The sequence below is a fragment of the Chelonia mydas genome, chromosome 12 (genome assembly GCF_015237465.2).
Source record: "Chelonia mydas isolate rCheMyd1 chromosome 12, rCheMyd1.pri.v2, whole genome shotgun sequence".
NCBI classification, from domain to species: domain Eukaryota; kingdom Metazoa; phylum Chordata; order Testudines; family Cheloniidae; genus Chelonia; species Chelonia mydas.
Genome location: NC_051252.2, coordinates 25,922,844 through 25,940,901, shown reverse-complemented (window position 1 = coordinate 25,940,901; position 18,058 = coordinate 25,922,844). Strand labels below are relative to the sequence as shown.

Here is an 18,058-nt window from a genome sequence, read left to right as displayed (position 1 = left end):
TCCTTCCTGAGCACAGGAGTTCATTTACTGCTCCATCCATTAGGATAGAGCAGATTGCCTCTTTGCATGCTGCCCCTGCTGTATGAGCTGGTGTGGAGAAGAGTGGGATGATGGCCCTACCCTTTCCGGACCTCATTTGGTTGAGTTGCTCACCCGAGAAAGCATTTTGCATTTTCCCCTCCTGTGGGGCCATTTAACCACTTTCATAACCTTGCCTTAACAGGGCATATATACAGAATACTACAGCAAAAGCTTGAGGAACAAAAACTGTACAAGAAACCAATAAATATATCAATTTCCAGTGCAATGTCTGATTTATATGTAAACTAGTCTACAAAGTTAGGGTTTCTCCTGGAGGTGTGTCCTCTTACAAACTATTCAGATTATTTCAGATAAGATCAGAGTTCAAATTCTTGTCATTTCCCCTGAAAACCAGATGTTGGCTTTTCTAAAACAGCAGAGTCCTTTATTGCTTCCCTCCACATATCAGTCCTCGTGGGGATTTCCAAAAGAATGATATTGTACATTGGAAGCATCTGTGAGATAAAACCTCCCTCTGGTTTTAAAGTCTTCATATCTCTTCATATCTCTCCAGTGTCCATGTCCACAGAAATCCTTTGGATTGTAATCCTTTCTAGGAAAGTCCTAATATCTTTGTCACAAGCATTTAATACTTTTTCACAATGCTTGGGTTACAAGTTATTCCTATCATGCATGAAAAGGTGACCCTGGCTGCTCATAACCCTTGTCAGGACTGGAATAGATTTTCATGATTCATTCTACTACAGAAGATTTAAGACCTGATGGAGCATTGCTGAAACCTACCTAAAAGCTCCAGACCATTAGCCATTTTAAAGTATATCTTTCTTTATTGTCACACAATTAAATATACAATAAATTTATTTCTGGTTTATTTTAGTGCCAAACTTAACATAATAATGTCTGAAAAAATTATAGGCTACAATATTCTCAAATTTGTTTTGAGCTGCCATCATCCATATTTTAAATAGTAGGCATGTTCTTAATATATCTGTTCTTTATTGTATATGGGTTGTATAATGGTTGTACTGAATGTAACCCTTTCTCCTTGATAATCCTAGTCCTGTTTGACAGCCTATGAAGGTCCCACCTCATCCTCAGGAAGCAGAGATCTGACACTGTTTTATGCCTCATGCAAGTGCGCAGTGTGGAATAATGAAGCAAGACTGGGCACTGAAGGCCCATCAGTAAACTCAACCAAAACAACTTCAGCCCTAGACTTCCAATATGCAGATACAAGGAAGGGAGTGTCTTTTTTACAGGAAGACAGTGTAATTCAATGGAATGCTTCCTGGACCAAAGGTGGAATTTTGAGGATCCAAGACTGCACTTACTAGTCAGAAATTGTCAGGGATCTTTGAAAAGATACAAAGATAGTGTCTGCTGCCACTGGCAGAGACCTGTATTGTATCCCATGGGGTTTTATTTCCTAGTTATAAGAGCTAGTTATTATTTATTATTTGCTTGTTGCAAAACAATGCACTCTAAACTCTCAAGAAAAAAACCTTGAATAGGAAATCTTGCTGAATGAAGGATTGTCCTTTTATTGCTGAACCAGTTGACCCACTCCACCAATTTACATCTATGTTCAAAATATTTCATGTGTTGAGGGGGTGGGAAGTGTAAAATTAAACATTTTCCTTAAACACTAACACGACACACGAAGCTGTAGCACGGTTGAGACGAGATATAAAATAAAGAGCAAGACAATAAATATTGTTTCTTCAAGAACTCTGCATACTAATTATTCTCTGCATTCTCTTTGAAATGACTTACAGAAGTGTTGATAAAGAGAGAAGAATTCAAAATATTGTGGCAAATAACTACTAGACCTTCATAAATTAAGACTGCAGTGACATCTATCTATATAGGATCTAACTCAAATCTCAGATCATTACTCATGATAACACTATTATGTATTTTAAAAGAGTGTACCAGTCTCCTATGCTTTAGTACCTCATATATGCCTGTCTAAACTGCTGGACAGGCCTAAGTGCTGTTTCCTCAGCGCTACTTCATCTGCATTCACATTAAAATAATTTTGACTGGCTTTTCCTCTCCTCTCATATCTATTCCTAAAATGACATTTTTAGAGCTGTAAACTTGGCAAAACTATCCAAAGCTTTTAGCATACAGGAAAACCACTGGAGTAAATCCAACACACAGGCCAGGCCATTGGTCTGCAATGATATCAGTGACACTAATGTATTAGAAATCCTGATAATGTTTACATTGTTACTTGATGGGTTTAATCTGTTTCACTGCAATGAGACCCTGTTATCTTCCATAATATATTTAGTCTACAAGGACCTCGTTTTATCAAATGTTTCATCTTTTTCTTAACCTTCAAGCCAGCTGGGGCAGTTTCATTACAGATAACTCTTTGTGCTCTTTTCTTTCCTTCATCTAACATAGCATCCAGGATACTCAAGTCAGCCATTCCAAACAGCAAGGATTCTTAATGTTTAAGAACAGAGCAAATGAAATAACTAGATAAAAGGGATAAATCTGGCTAACATCTCAACTTCACTTTGCTCTACCTGGAGAATGGCCAACATGTGCCCCTATAGATTTCTCTGTAGGATCCTTTGAAGCATTTGTCTACTCTTTTAAATTTGTTCTTTACTTTTAATTAGGAGGAACAGTATTTCTTATGAGTAATTTCCTCAGAAACCAGACAGATGAGCTCCTGCCTATATTCTCAGTCACCTCGATTGTGTCAGTTTAAGATTTTACTATAATCTTGGTAATGTTCTTTTTCATTCTTTTCTCCCTAAAACAGTGATTAGGCTCTTCATTTGATGCTCTAATCCTCAGGGATTTAGGGGAAGTGTTAGAACTGGGTAAAAAAAAAGTACATAAAAAGTTGAAAAACAGTGAATAGTGAAAAGTGATGTTACAGTATGTCTAATTTGAAGTAATATTAAATGGCTTTCACCATGGTTAATCCCTGAACAATCTTTGTAACTGAACATACATCAAACACAGACCAATGCTAGTACAAAATACACTTAGAAAGAATGTAGTTAGTAGATATATTTTTAAAGTCTTGTTGGTAATTCAGTTATCAGTTCAGGAAGTCCCTGGGTATTCCTACAGAAGAGAAACTATGTACTATGGTCTATATACTGTGCAATGAATTTCACAATAGGCTTTTATATTTCATGGGTATTTCAGTCCAGTCTGAGTTTCCCTTGAGATCAGGCATGGAAGGCATGCAAGGGACTTCGGGGGTGAGGGAAACAAATTATACAGCTTGGATGCTAACAATTATGACCCCAGTTAAGCTCTCACCCAACTTTAAGCACATTAGTTCAAATGAGACTAATTGTGTGCTTAAAATTAGGCACTTGCTTAAGTACTTTGCCAAAGTGGGGACCGGTGTAATAAAATCTTTTCACCTGAAGCTAAGAATCTCTTTATATTAAGCAGAAATGCACCAATGAGGTGGCTGGTGTGCAGGTTTTGATTAGATTGCCTCTTGAACCTGCTTCCAAACCCTAGCCTCAATCAGGGCTCAGGCTCTGATACAATGGAACCAAAATTTGGTGAACTGTTTTCACAAATTTTAGGCCAAAAGGGCAGAAATGTCCACCATCCTGTCTCAATAGCTAACAAAAACAGACATTTTTCATTAGATTTTGGGTTGTTTCTGGCACTGGATCAGAGTTTGACAAAGGATGGGTGATCAACTGTCTTGCGTATATTTCTGAACCTAAATTACTGGATGGGGAAATACATCCTGACTCTAGCAATTGTAGGCCAACCTCCAGAAAGTCAAAGGGGCCAACTAATGTTCAGACAAGGATCGTGTTCAGGAGGTTTCAGCCTCTCTCTTACATTAAGTTTTTGTCAGACTCCTTCCTGCAGCCCCATTTGGGGCCTTAATCTCCTCTACATTTTCTCTCTTCCTGCCACATCCCCTGTGGAATTTCTCCCACCTCCTTCCTTGAGGGACCCCTAGTCCTTTGGGGGAGGGAGAGGGAAAGAGTCCCTTCCACACTGTCACTAACTCTCATGTTTTTATCACTACTCATGATATTTAATGTTTTTTTCTGAAAGCCCAAGATCCTGCCATCAAGGGTTTACCTGACAATCAAAACTTTAATAAAAAAAAAACCCTCACTGTGAAGATACTTTTTTCCAGCCTAGCCCCCTCCCCACTCAAAGAATCAAAATACAGGAGGCAAATAAAAGAAACAAGAAATTATTTCTAAAAAATTCAATGACTTTTAAGCCACTCTTTTTTAAACTGAGACAATGGCCTATCATGTTAAACAATGTCGTCTCGCTACTCCATGTATTCACCAATTGGTCTGTCTGTATCCATCTGTCATCTCTTGGCTTATACTTAGATTGTAAGTTCTTTGGGGCAGGGACTGTCTTTCTGGTGTGTTTTACAGCACCTAGCACAATGGGAACCAGGTCCATGAATAAGATACTAGGAACTATTGTTGTATAAATAATAATAAAATGTCATGATTTTGTGAGGCCTAACTCATGACAGAAGGCTGGATCCAGTGCCTAAGGCTCTTTCATCCCGGAGCTACAGGGTGTCTGGTCTGAGTAGTTCACATTGCCTCCCTTCCCTGGGGCCACAAGAGGAAAAATAACTAGGGGGGTGAGGTATGATAGCAGGTAGCATGGGTGGTAGGGGTGAAGATATTTCTTTCCTGCAACTTTGGGTCATTATAGCATCTGAACATGGTGCAGACTGGAAGATATTGATCCTATGCCAACTGTTATAAGTGATCCCTGCAGGGCTCTATGAGTAAAACTTAAGGGTTTGCACGTCCTAGACTATACCCCTCACCTGTGTCAGACTGTTTTTCATAATGGCTGAGGGGAGACAGTGGAGTGAGGATGGCAGACAATGATAGATCTGAGCAAGTTCCCTCTTTCCTGTGTGTCTCATAGCTGGGAAAAACAATGCAGCCCTGAGCCCCCAACTGTACCTCTCCTTCACTGCTGTTTCTTCCCCAGGCAGCTTCTCTGTGTCTCAACTCATTTGGCGGCCTTTTGCTTCTCTGACTTGCAGCAGTACCACAGGCCCCATAGCCTTCCCCCCACTGTCTCCAGAGGGTTTCCTGTCCTCACAAGGTCAGCTGTGCTCTGATACTGTCTCTCTTCTGCAGCTTCTTGCTTGTGTTGTAATGTCCCCTGGGAAGACTGACCCACTTATAAACTAACTTCCCATATAGTGACTGGAAAACTAAACCAATTATTTAGTTTATAGACAAGTTTATACAGAGTTTGACAAAGGACAGTTCATAAAATGTATCCTGCATATTTCTGAACACACATAATATTAAACAGTTTTCAGTTACAGGATAGCATTTCACTGTTATGGAGATGACACACAGATACAACAGTGCTATCTAGTTCTGTTGCCACTGCAACAGTGTTAACAGACTGTGTGATGTTCAGGCATGGATGATGGGGAATTTTATGAGATTTAAACCTGAGCAAGACTGAAATGTTACTGATTGGTCCTGGCTACCTGCTAGGCATGACTACTTCTTTGGTGATTAATTCTGACAATAATTCAGTTTTAGCATCCTTTAATATAAAAGTCTCGGTTGCTGCAAATGTTCAATAAGAGATAAATCCAAGGAAACGTATCTGTTACTAAATTTTTCTTTTATCACCTTTGTAATATTGCCAGATTAAGATCCTTGCTTAGAAAGCACTACTTTATATGGAGACGTTAACGCCTTTGTCAGGATATAGCAAATGCCTTTTGTGTTTTCGAGGACAGATTGTTAACTCTGTATTTTCTGATTATGGAAGTCAATCTGTTACCAAATCCTGCTGTTTCAAAGAGTTCAAGTAGTCAAAACACCAGACATCCCACAGGATTTTGGAAAGGTTTGAATCTTGATCCAGATCAGAATTTCACTGGTGGCCCAGAATGTAAACAAAATTCAGACCCAGAGTGGGCTCTGGCTCTTGTCCCTTGGGCCTACCTCTAACATTTACAGTCTTTAGTTATTGCATGTAATTGGCTTTCACTGGAAATTTAAGTTGACTTTGTTGGGTCCAGTGATCATTCAGTGCTTAAGGAGCTTGCGAGAGATCTATTTTATTGTGTGTGTTCCAATTGGCTGTACACTACACCACCTCGCTACTGTTTTTACCACATTGCCTAAGTATGTCTGCTCCAGCTAAGAATCACACCTCTTGCTCCAAGTGTAGACATAGCCATAGAGTGAAATCCTAGATCCACTGAAGTCAATGGGAGTTCAGTGGGACCAGGGTTTGGCTCCAGTGTCAATGACCAAAGATTAAATAGACTCTGGTGTGCCTGACTCCACCCTCCCACTGTAATTTTTTCTCTCTTCATCCTTCTCTGATATTTTCTTCATGATCTCTGGGCATGCCCCCCACCCTCCCAAAACAATGTTGGCACTTGAATTGACCTTCCAAAGTCATCAACAGAAAGGGAGTTGGAGTAGGGCAGAAAGAGAAAAATATCCAATAAATTAAAACACAGAGCGACAACAAATTAGACAGACAAGCTGTGAAAAGAAGTGGCAGAGGAAAAAACAAAAAAGAATCATTATGGTTGGAGGTAGAAGAAAATGGAGTTATTCTAAGATGCACTGGTACCGTTCAGCATGTCATCCTGGTTATTAAACTCTGGAACAAAAGAGGGAGGACGAAATCTAAGCTGGAACTTGTCTGCCATCCTTCAAAGAGCAATTAAACACAATGACTAAGCTATCCATGCCAGAAACAGCTCAGTTTCAGACATTACTTAGGGCTAAATCCTCAGCCCCATGATCAGCCCTGTAGTAGGCGGATGCAAGGGGGCAAGTGCCCCACCCCCAACAACTGTAGAGCCTTCCTGTGGACACTACTACAGTCCAAAGGCGGAAGTGGCTCTAAGATCCAAATATTTACCATGATCGAAACAGGCACAGAAGGGTCTGTGCAACAGAAGGTCCTATGTTCCTGTTCCTGCACCCCCAGATCTATGTGCAGTCACGCAAGCGATGGGATGATCCCTTTTATGAGCATCTGGTTAGTATTGGTAAATTGACCTTTTTCTAAACAGTGCAGCAGGTACAGTAAGTTACTGGCTATAGTACAATGTCAGTTTACAGAGGGAGAGCACAGCTTTATATAACCTAGAAAAGAGATGATTGTGGAGCAATTAAACTGAATCATATAAAAATTTGAAATGGAACAGATAACATCAAATTGAACTACTATTTGCTGCCCTACAAAGATAATAGAACAAAGAGGCATAAGTAGAGAGTTAGAGAGAGATTGATTTATAATAGACAGCAGGAAGCAATTTTTCATACAGAAGATTATAAATGTATAGAAGGCTCATCAGGAGAAATTACTGAGGCTGAAACACTGAGGCCAATTAGGAATTTCTTGGTTTACATCCTGGGGGCTAGGGGGTACTGAGAAGGGAATTAGGACTCAGTTTCCTATTAAAGAAAAATAAATGCTATACTAATGTATTTTAAGCTTTATTTTTTGAACACACAGTATAATGATAAGGGCTGGTTTATCATAACAACAAAGTATTTGACCCCTTTACTAGGAATAGTGCAGTGTCTGCCTTTAAACCTAAGTAGAGGCAAATGAGGCATGAGTCATTGTCAAAAATAAGCCTTCCAAAACATTAAATATTTTATGTTGGTAGCAATGAACTTCAAAAGGTTTGAACCTTCAGCATTGAAGTGTCTGGTTTATCCATAGGGTACGAGAGCAGGTCAAACTATTGCCGTCTTCTAACTCTGGCTATTTTCCCCCCAGTTTCATTTCCTAATTAAATTACAGACAAAGAGAAACAAAGATAGTTAATTTCCCTGTAAATGGTGGCTAGTAAACTAGAATATTTCTGCTGACATACTCCAGGAAGGGATGAAAGTTTGAAAAGCGCATAAAAATGGAAATAATTGCTAACTAATTGCTTTAAAAAAAAGGTTTTAAGTTCCCTGCATAGTCTGTCTGTGCTTGTCTATGTTCTGGATCCTACTGTGCCTCCAGTACTCAGGGCACAGCAAGTGATGATAATGTCATATGTAAAAAGACTGTTTGCTCCCAAAAGATAGAAAAACACTGAAGAACCTGTACGAAACGTAAACAAGAGAAGTGAATGATTTCCCCCCTCTTTAAGGGGATTTGAAGAATCCTTGGAAAGAGAGAACAAACAAAAAGAAAAACCATAACTGATTTTATTTTTTTGGGAAGCAGCATAATTAGAGCCATCCATCACCTATCCATTCAAATCTTATGCGTCTGAGCTAAATTTGAGGAAACAGGCCCTCAGTTAAATTTCAGTTGAAAAAACATCTTTTGAAAAATAAATTAACAATAATTTTGGTTTAGTGTTCTGACTACATCCCTAGTGTTTAGACATTTCTCTGTTCAGAGCTCAGAAGGAAAGCAGCACATTGCACAAAGGAGTATAATTTTGGTGGACAAGGAATGGGGAGAGCAGACTGATGGATAGGGAGATATTATAGGGAGAGACAACGTAGAAACATTCACATACTTGGGCAGCACCATCAGCCAGGATGGTGGAACAAGCCAGGACACCCAGAATAAAATCAATAAAGGTAGGAACACCTTCAGGAGCTTAAATACAATTTGGAAATCATCAAAATACAACACCAAAACCAAACTCAATATTTATCAGAGCTGCATACTTTCAACATTACTTTATAGTGCAAAAAGCTGGGGAATGAGAAAGTATGACATGTCCAAACTGTCTTCATTCCATACAACCTGCCTCACAAAAATCCTCCATATCTTTTGGCCCAGAACAATCTCAAATCAAGATCTATTCACACAGTGCAGCCAAGAAGATATGAGCACCATCATTGCCAAGAGGTGTTGGAGATGGATTGGCCATGTGCTTCAGATGGAGACTGATTCCATCACCACAATAGCAAAAAGATGGACACCTGAAGGCAAGCAAAAATGAGGCTGTCCGAAAACAACATGGCGAAGAGCTGAGGAAGCTGAGCTGAAAAACCTGGGGCACAGCTGGGGAACCATTGAAAGACTTGCCAGAAACAGATAGAAGTGGAGGAGCTTCATCACTGCCCTAAATGCCAGAGGTGTAATGGGAACATGATGATGATAGGGAGAGAAAATGGGCAAGGACCAGAAGGAAGTATTGGGGAAATTATGGTGGACACTGTGCAGTTGCTAGTACTTTGACCTATTTTGTTGTATTAACATGAGTGGCCTTCTATTGTATGTCTCATTTTAAGTGTAGATTTTATCATTACCAAACTTTGATGTACAAGTCAATGACTAGCCAAAAATCAAGATTCAATTTTGTATTGATGGACATTTTGCCTATGTAGTTAGGATCAGGCCAAAGACAATAAGAGTTTGACTAAACCAAGGTCTTATCTGGTTTAAGGCTAAATGAAAGAATAGGTACCCTTTGTCATATACCACTGTGTTTCCACTATAAAGTTCCTTGGTCCTACAGCATAAGGATGAAAGTCGGGAGATCTCGGTTCTAGTCTGAGTTTGATTGTGCTCAAGGTACTTAGGGGCTGGCATTCCGAATGCACTTAATGCGTGGACAAAATGTGCAGGTAATTTGTCTAAATTTTTGCCCTTAATTACATATAAATAGAGAGTTAAGCCGGCCACTTGTACTTTCAACTAACTGATTTGTACATTCAACAGCAATAACAATAGAAACAAGTAAGGCATGAAAAAGTGTGTAAAGTAAATGTGCAACTGAAAACATACTTTTAAAAAAAATATAAACTAGGCCTTTAACCAGACTGCCCAATGATTCTTACTGTTTTGTAAAGTGGTCTAGGCTCCATGCAGGAAAAGTGCTCAGTACCATTCTAAAATGCTTTTCAAGGCTTTTATAACCAACAGAAACATAGTCATTTAGTTGAATTGTGATAATAAATCGACACAGTGGTTGAGATTTTTTTGACAAATCATAACAAGGCTGAGAATTTAAAACTGTCCAGGCACCCAAAGTAAGGCACATGGTATGGATTTTAATTTCCCAGAGCTGACTGCATATACTAGCAATTAATCTTTATACAGCAAAAAAAATCAGCCATTTTGTTAGATATATATTGATGACACCCAACTCTATGCCTCTCTCTTGCTGAGTCCAGTCTCCAGTCTGAGTAAAAATAGGGACATAGACAGAAATCATGGATCCAGTGAACTCCATGGGAGTTTTGCCATTAATATAAACGGAGCCAGGGTTTCACCAATGGATAGAAAGCAGTTGGTTCAATCGTCACAGATCTGAAGGGATGCTCGTTAGCAGAGGAGAACACTGGCAAACTTGATCTCAGTTGAGGGCATCCTTCCCTTGATAGTGACTATAGTGCACAACCTTAGGGATCTGGTGGACTTGTCTCTGCTCCTGAACTCCCAGTAGGAGGCCTGTTTGGCTACCTAGTTATCTGTGACTGTCCAAGAGAAAAAACTCTTCCCGGGTGAATGAGAATATCATCGGAATGCTTTTATCACCTCCAGGCTAGATTTTTGTCATACATTATACCTTGGCTATCCCCAGCCAGCCAGGAAGTGCTGTTGTACAGCACATTGCAGCCTATCTGCTAACTGTGCACCACACTACTCACCTACCCAGTATAGAACGCAAGTCCTGGACCTCGTTTACAAAGCCCAAACCTGGCTGTCTCAGACTGCCTCTCTCCATGCCCTAGAGCAATGATTTCAATCAAAACAGACACTTCAGTTGATGGGGCAGGCCACACCTTGCAGGGACCAGGAACACCTGGTAGAGAATCTTAGTGATGAACCCACGACTGTGGGTCTCTTCCACCAGAGATTAGATTCACTGTCATCTTGCCATGTTCAGAGGATGGTGCAAGGCTTCTTTTCTTCAGTCAGGCATTGTCATAATATTCAGATAAAGAGCTTATCATGGGGCCTGAACCTTCAAGTCATGTGGTCTGAAGGTAGGTAAAGGGGGAGAAGAGCATTACATAATTCATGGATTTCCAAAGAATCAATCACAGCTCTGCAGAACACCAGGAACTACGGGTTCTTAAGAAATATATCTATAGAGATATATATCACTCTTTAAAAAATAATTAGTTGTCTGCATCCTTTCTATGTTTCTGTCTTTAAATGCATAAAATATCAGTTATTTTTTCAGTGATAGATTATCAGAGGTATGTAAAACTGATTGTATTCATCAGCTTTTTATCAGGCACAATGGTCATCAAACTGTTTATTTGTCCCACACAAATCTCAGCTGTAGAGTATTTCATCTTGTATTGGGAAAGGCAGTTAGCTGATCAGTCTTTTCCTGGTGTGCATTTAATTTCTGGCTCAGCTTCTTTGGGTAGGTGGGTGCAGCTCATTGCCTTCTATGGGTTTTGCCCACTATATGAGAGAATATACAAATTACAGAGAGTAGGCTTCACACTATAGCAACAAGCATCTTGTATGGGAGTGAAGCTGCAGGGGTCCTTTGCTGCAAGGAAGATATTCTGAGATCTAATAAAAACTGCTGGTGTTTAATGATTGGCTTGTTGCAATCGTTTTGTTCTCAGAAAAATCAGATAAGCCAAATAGGAGATACACTGAGGAAATGAACCAAAAGATAATCTAAAGACTATGAAGTTCTCTAGGCTGCACAGGGGGAGAATTAAAACTAAACAGCTCCCACTACAACCTACACTTTGTGCTTCCTTCCATTCCTGGCAGGCTATTCTTTCCAGAGAGTGCAAACACACACACACTCCTCCCCCAGCATCCCCAGATGTATACTCATCTTCCTCTGACTCCTTGACATTCACCCCAAGTATATCAGCTCAACCTACACCAGTTCATCAACAGTAATCAGCTGTGCTGCTGCCTATTGCTAAAGCAGCAGTGCTTGGGTCCTAGGTCTTGTCCAGTTCTGCACAGGGCTGACTAATATATTAAATAAAAAACAATACTTCATCTCAAAAGACAGCTAAGCTTGCTAAGTGGCAACAAACTAGTTACCCAGATCATTCACAAAAGCCAAACACTTAACATCAAAGAAATGAAGAGCTAAGGCCAGCATAAAACATGCACTGCCCACATAAGCAGAAACAGGTTAATCTTACAAGGGACAAACAAATGCATGTTTCATGCGACCTTAATTCTGGCTCATGGACTGACTATGTACATGTATGTGTGTGGATGCACACATTTCCTCCCAGGCTGATGTACTTTTCGCATACAAAGTGGCCCTGCACATAGCAAGTGCAGGATCAGAGAAGGGCAAAAATGAGCTTTACGCCAGCTTGGCATCATCCCATCCATCCCCACCTTGACATGCAGAGCGTTCTTCTCCCCTGACCTGTACAGCTTTCTCTTCAACCATAGCCAAAGTTTGATAGACAATTAGCACAATGCTTTCAGTCAGTTCCACAGGAGATGACAGTACATCCTACACTTAAAAGTGTAAGTAGTTTTCTACCTGACCATTTTCACAAAAAGTCAATGAATCCACTGTTGCTACCTCTCTTTTTTTGTATTGCGTGTTTTTAATACCACTTCCAAAATATGCACTTTATGTCTGGAAGAAGTCCCTGGAGAAGAGAAACCAATGCTTAAGCTCTTGAAGGCATTCAGCACTTTGGACACAGAGTCCTGATAAAGTATTAAAACTAGTATAGTTTTAGTCTAAGTTTGTCTCTGCCAAGATCCCACCTTTCGCTAAACCTCACAAGTAACTGACATTAATAGCATGGTGCCAGAGACACTACTTGTGTATATACACGTACGCATTACTTCAGAAATATTGTTTTGCCCTTGCTCAGATTTGCATCCACTCATTAATCATTAAAGCATTGAGGTGCAATAAATTGTGCCTTATGTAAGCAAGAGCAAGCAACAGGCTGTGTGATTACAGCAGGATGCAAGCCTTCCTCTGGTATGTTTCAAGGCAAAAGGTAGCTCTGAAGTGTTGAAACAGAATTCCTTCGAAATGCCAGGCCATCAAAATACTTTTGTACTGCCAGCCAATTAGACTGCAACTGCTAGAAATTTAATATTGTAGGCATACAACCTGTTTGTGAGCAAAACAGTATTACAGAGCAGCTTGACATTGCTTATCCTGAATTATCTGAAGCAAAGACAGTTAATAATAGAAAAGGATTGATATGGCTAAACTGGTTTAGAAAAGATCAAATGCCTGCAAACACCTGCCAATCTGCTCAAAAGGTGGGTGTTTTTCCTACCTGCCCACTGGCTGGAGATGACCTTGGCAGAGGGAAGCTTCTTCACTTTACTTCAGAAGTCGCTCTTGCTGTTCCTTGCCTTTTCTTTGATATCCTGAAAGCGCTTTCAGTTACTTTCACTGAGAAAAAGGAAACATCATTACAGCCACTTAGCATCCAATGTGAAAAAGTAGCTGAAAAAAAATACTCCAACATCCTGCTACTATGTGGGGGACCTTAGCTTGCATCTAATAGCCAGTTTATCCATATATCCAAAGGTCAGCAGAAGCTGGAAGTACTACGAAGGCAACACACTCAACACTTTGCACTGAGGAACAGCAGCCCACTGTAGCTCAGAAACATGATGCTGGCTTATGTTATATAGAAATGTGTTGAAGCATAAGTAGGCCCAAAAATCTATTTTCTAAAAATAAGCTCAACAATAGCAAAGTAAGGCCTGGTAAAATATGAGTAAAGTGAAGTAAGACTATTCAGAAACAAGTTAGATATAAGTTAGGGCACAAACCCAGGTAATGTTGTTAACGTGTTTTGGTCTTAACCTAGTTGTAACAAGTATTTTAGATAAAATGTTAATGGTTTGGAAAATGCTACCTATACTGATAGTTATTGATATCACCAAAGGCTTTTAAGCAAAAGTAGGTAGTCATGGGATTGGAGGGAAGGTTCTCTCATGGATCAGTAATTGGTTAAAATATAGGAAACAATAGGTAGGAATAAACGGTCACTTTTCACAGTGGAGAGAGGCAAATGGCAGGGTTACCCAAGGATCTGTACTGGGACTAGTGCTGTTCAACATATTCCCAGATGATCTGGAAAAGGGGTAAAGAGTGAGGTGGCAAAGCTTGCATACAATAAAAAATTACTCAAGATAGTTAAGTCCAAAGCTGACTGTGAAGAGTTCCAAAGGGATCTCACAAAACTGGGTGACACGGCAATAAAATGGCAGATGAAATTCAGTGCTCAGGAATGCAAAGTAATGCACATTGGAAAACATAATCCCAGCTATACATACAAAATGGTGGGGTCTAAAGTAGCTGTTACCTCTCAAGAAAGAGATCTTGGAGTCATCATGGCTTGTCCTCCGTAAACCTCTGCTCAAAGTGCACTAGCAGTCAAAAAGCTGACAGAATATTAGGAACCATTAGGAAAGGGATAAATAAGAAAGAAAATATAATGCCACTATATAATTCCATGGTAGTTCTGGTAAAAAAAAAGATATAGTAGAAGTGGAAAAAGTAAAGAAAAGGGAAACAAAAATGATGAGGGGTATGGAACAGCTTCCATATATGGAGAAGTTAAAAAGTCTGGGACTGTTCAACTTAAGAAAAAGGTGGACTAAGGGGGATTTGGTAGAAGTCTATAAAATCATGAATGGTGTGAAGAAAGTGAAGAGAGTTATTTACCCCTTCACATTACACAAGAAACAGGGGACACTCCCAGCAAAATGAATATGCATCTGGTTAAAAACAAGCATAAGGAAGTACTTCTTCAGACAATGCATGCTCAACCTGTGGAACTCATGGCCAGGGGATACAGTGAAGGCTAAAAGTATAACTGGATTCAAAAAAGAATGAGTTAAGTTGATGGAGGATAAGTCGATCTAGGGCTATTAGCCAGGGTGGTCAGGAACACAACCCCGTGCTCCGAGTGTCCCTAAATCTCTGATTGCCAGGAGATGGGACTGTATGAAAGGACATGGATCACTTGATAATAGCAGTGTACTGTTAATTCCCTCTGAAACATCTGACACCAGCCACTGTTGGAAGACAGGATACTGGGCTAGATGGACCATTGGTCTGACCCAGTATGGCCATTCTTATGTATGGGGTTTATGCAGATATTAAGATTATGCTAAATGTTAAGTAGCCAATAAGAAAGTAGAAAATATTTAATTATGGTGGCAGAAATGTAGCTATGGTAAAAGGTGGATTTAATACTAACTAATTAGGGGGTGCTATAAATTATTATGAAAAGGGTAGCATGCTAACCTAGACTAGGAGCACCCATCCACTCTCAAGGTACCAGTAGAGAAAGGATTATGCCCATTCTTCCCATCCAAGGACTGATCACCTCTGGATGCATCATTTCATCTTAGCATGTGAGTATCAATGCAGTGTATGGTTGCACTGTAATGCCTGTTTGCTTAACTCACTATTTTATTTTAAATGAATTCTTTAATTTTATCACTCGTGTCATTCACAGTCCTCCACTAAATTAAATTATCTGTAGCCACCCTGGAGGCTCAAACCATAAAGAATTCAGTTTAGTTTTATTCCTTATCTTTAAGCTACTAATTGTGAATACATAAATCAAAGGTTACACCACTAACATCTTACAGTGTGAAACTAACAAGCACTGAAGAGTGTTCAGTTAGGTTGTCTGTTTATATGGAGCATCAATAGATGACAGATTTAAGTGTGGAAATACTGGGGACTTCTGAACTCCATCAAATGTTTGGAGGACTCCGCCAGGGGCAGTTAGCTCATCCTACACATCTCTTTAGTTGGAGTCTCAGGGCTTAGTGGGTTGGCGTTACGTTGTTAGTGCAACCACCAAAAATAGAACTGAAATTTTGCACTATTGATTTTCAGCTGTTGGGCACTATCAGGTGATCTAGTTCATGTGAGGTCCCTACAGTTGGGACACACTGAAGTAGATGATTCCCATGAAAATTAATAAACCTTTGGGCTCCTTTCAGATCAGATGCAGACATTGGAAAATATCATGCTTTGAGCCACACCAAAGCTGACAATGTAATGATACTGCTAACACAGAGATCGTATCAGTTGGGTGCATTTAACTTCAAGAAGTACTTTTAACATATCAAGATATTGTTCAATATACTTTGAAAACTTTATTTTATGCAGTATGGGTGCGATTTACTCCTGTGCAGTGGGACCACACAAGAGCTAAGCACCACTTGAGCACCACTTCAATCTTACACTAAAAAACAAATTACATTTTACCCAGTTTTCTTGCCCAATAGCTTAAGTAGGAGCTGAGTGGTGAATTGGCCTTTGGCAGGCTCAGTGCACAGGGGTGAATCTCATCTCTATTATAAGTAAGGTTTTCTCGTAGACTCCAGATATGGACAGAAAACATTCTGGATTCTCCGTGATACTGTAAAGAATCTAAATTAGAAACTGCAGTAACATTATGTTTGCAATTCAAGATTAGATTATTTTGAACCTGCTTTGTTTTGATTGGTTAGAATTTATTTTTTTTAACCTGTTAGAGCCCGTTAAGATGTTGAATAGTTTGATTCAAACCTGGATACTTTTTGCTCCTCTAAGAATTTATGAGCACAAATCCACCTCGCATCTTGCTAGCTCTGTCTCTACTTGATGCTTTCTTCTATGCCTTGTTGGAGATGATCTTTAAAGACAGCCTCCCCAAGCCAATTAAGTAGTTTAGAAAAATAAATATATGCCTTTGTCTGGCATTTATAATCTGAACTGTAAAATTGAACTTAGCACACTTGAGATATAAATGTTAAATGGAAACATCAATGGAAAATTTTATTAGGATTGATTTGAGATATCATTGCTTATGGTGAGAATTGGAAGGAAGATAACATAAGAACGGCCAAAGTAACCATATCTGTGTACTGCTGTGAGTTGGCAAATGGAAGAACCCACGTATATTTTTTCCTACATTGTTCCCTACAATAAATGCTCCTTATTATGAAATGGACAATGTCAATGCTATTCTGTACCTTTAAGCACCTTTAGTGTTCATTGTTTCCCATTCTAGAGTCCAGGCTTTTTATCCTGGAGCCCAATTTATTCACTTTCAAGACCAGCAGATCAACTTCCAACTCCATATTATCCATTTTGCTACCAAGTCCATCCAGTAAGGAGTGCAAACCATTCATGCGCAGAATGGTTGGAGGGGAGCAAGATAGTGCATAGTATTGTTCTCTGAAGCTAATTGTGAATAGTTTGAAAACATTGCTAGTGAATATCTGGTAATGGTTCTTTACTTCTTGGGCATATTTCAGAAAAGTTAGCCTTCTAGTTTATTTCTGATAAACTGGCTAAATCACCTTAGTGTCACCTAAGCACTAAGATGCTCCAGTTCTAGGTGCTACATAAACCCCTAAAATAGATAAATCTGGGAGTTAAAACAGACTTTACACAGCAGCACTTCTATGCTCCCAAAATGCTAGGCAAGCTTTGCTCGCACCACCAATATATCATAAGGTACAGATTGTGCAAATTAGATTAAATCTAAAAAACTTTTACAGAGAAGCAGTGAAGGAACGGGAACTACTGAGTCTCAGATGACATAGTGCACTGATGGTTAAAATAAAGTTTCAGTGTCGAGCACTAACTCCCTCCCCCCAGTACTATTTTAAAAAACTTTTAAAATATGTTAAATAACTTACTGGGATATATCCTCCTGTCTCTGTACTGCTGCAAACTGGGAATATTTCGAATTCTGAAGGCCAGAGTCTGCTCTCAGTCACACTGATGTGAACTCAAATTAACTTCAGTGGAGTCACGCGAGATATACACCACTGTAAGAGAACAAAGTCTAGTGAGAACAAAATCTAGTCCAGAGAGCCTAACAAATAACTCATAATACTGTACCTATGGCCAAATTCTGCCCTGACTTGCACCCTTTGCTACACCAGTGATTTCAGGACTATTGCATGGCATTTAAAAAAAGGGCAGATTTCGGCCTATTGTATTGAACTATGCACTGAAGGCTCAGATTTCTGTTTACGGTTGAAATTCCACTGGCAGTTAAAACTGCACAGTGGCTGCACATTGGTAGGGATTGAGCCATGACTCTTCTGTACATTCAGGAAAGCC

At 39.6% G+C, this 18,058-nt stretch overlaps 1 long non-coding RNA gene across 2 annotated transcripts in view; it reads right to left on the bottom strand.

Moving 5' to 3' along the window:
- Positions 1-18,051, bottom strand: part of LOC122462526 — a 38,992-nt gene extending 20,941 nt beyond the window's left edge. Inside the window, exons 1-3 of one of the 2 annotated variants that reach the window (XR_006285114.1) lie at positions 17,834-18,051; positions 17,629-17,760; positions 13,242-13,360 (exon numbers count right to left, since the gene is read on the bottom strand). This is a non-coding gene — a long non-coding RNA (uncharacterized LOC122462526). Of the gene's footprint in view, positions 1-13,241; positions 13,361-17,628 lie in introns of both variants that reach the window. The other variant, XR_006285113.1, reaches the window with a different exon arrangement.
- Between the last annotated feature and the right edge of the window lie 7 nt (positions 18,052-18,058).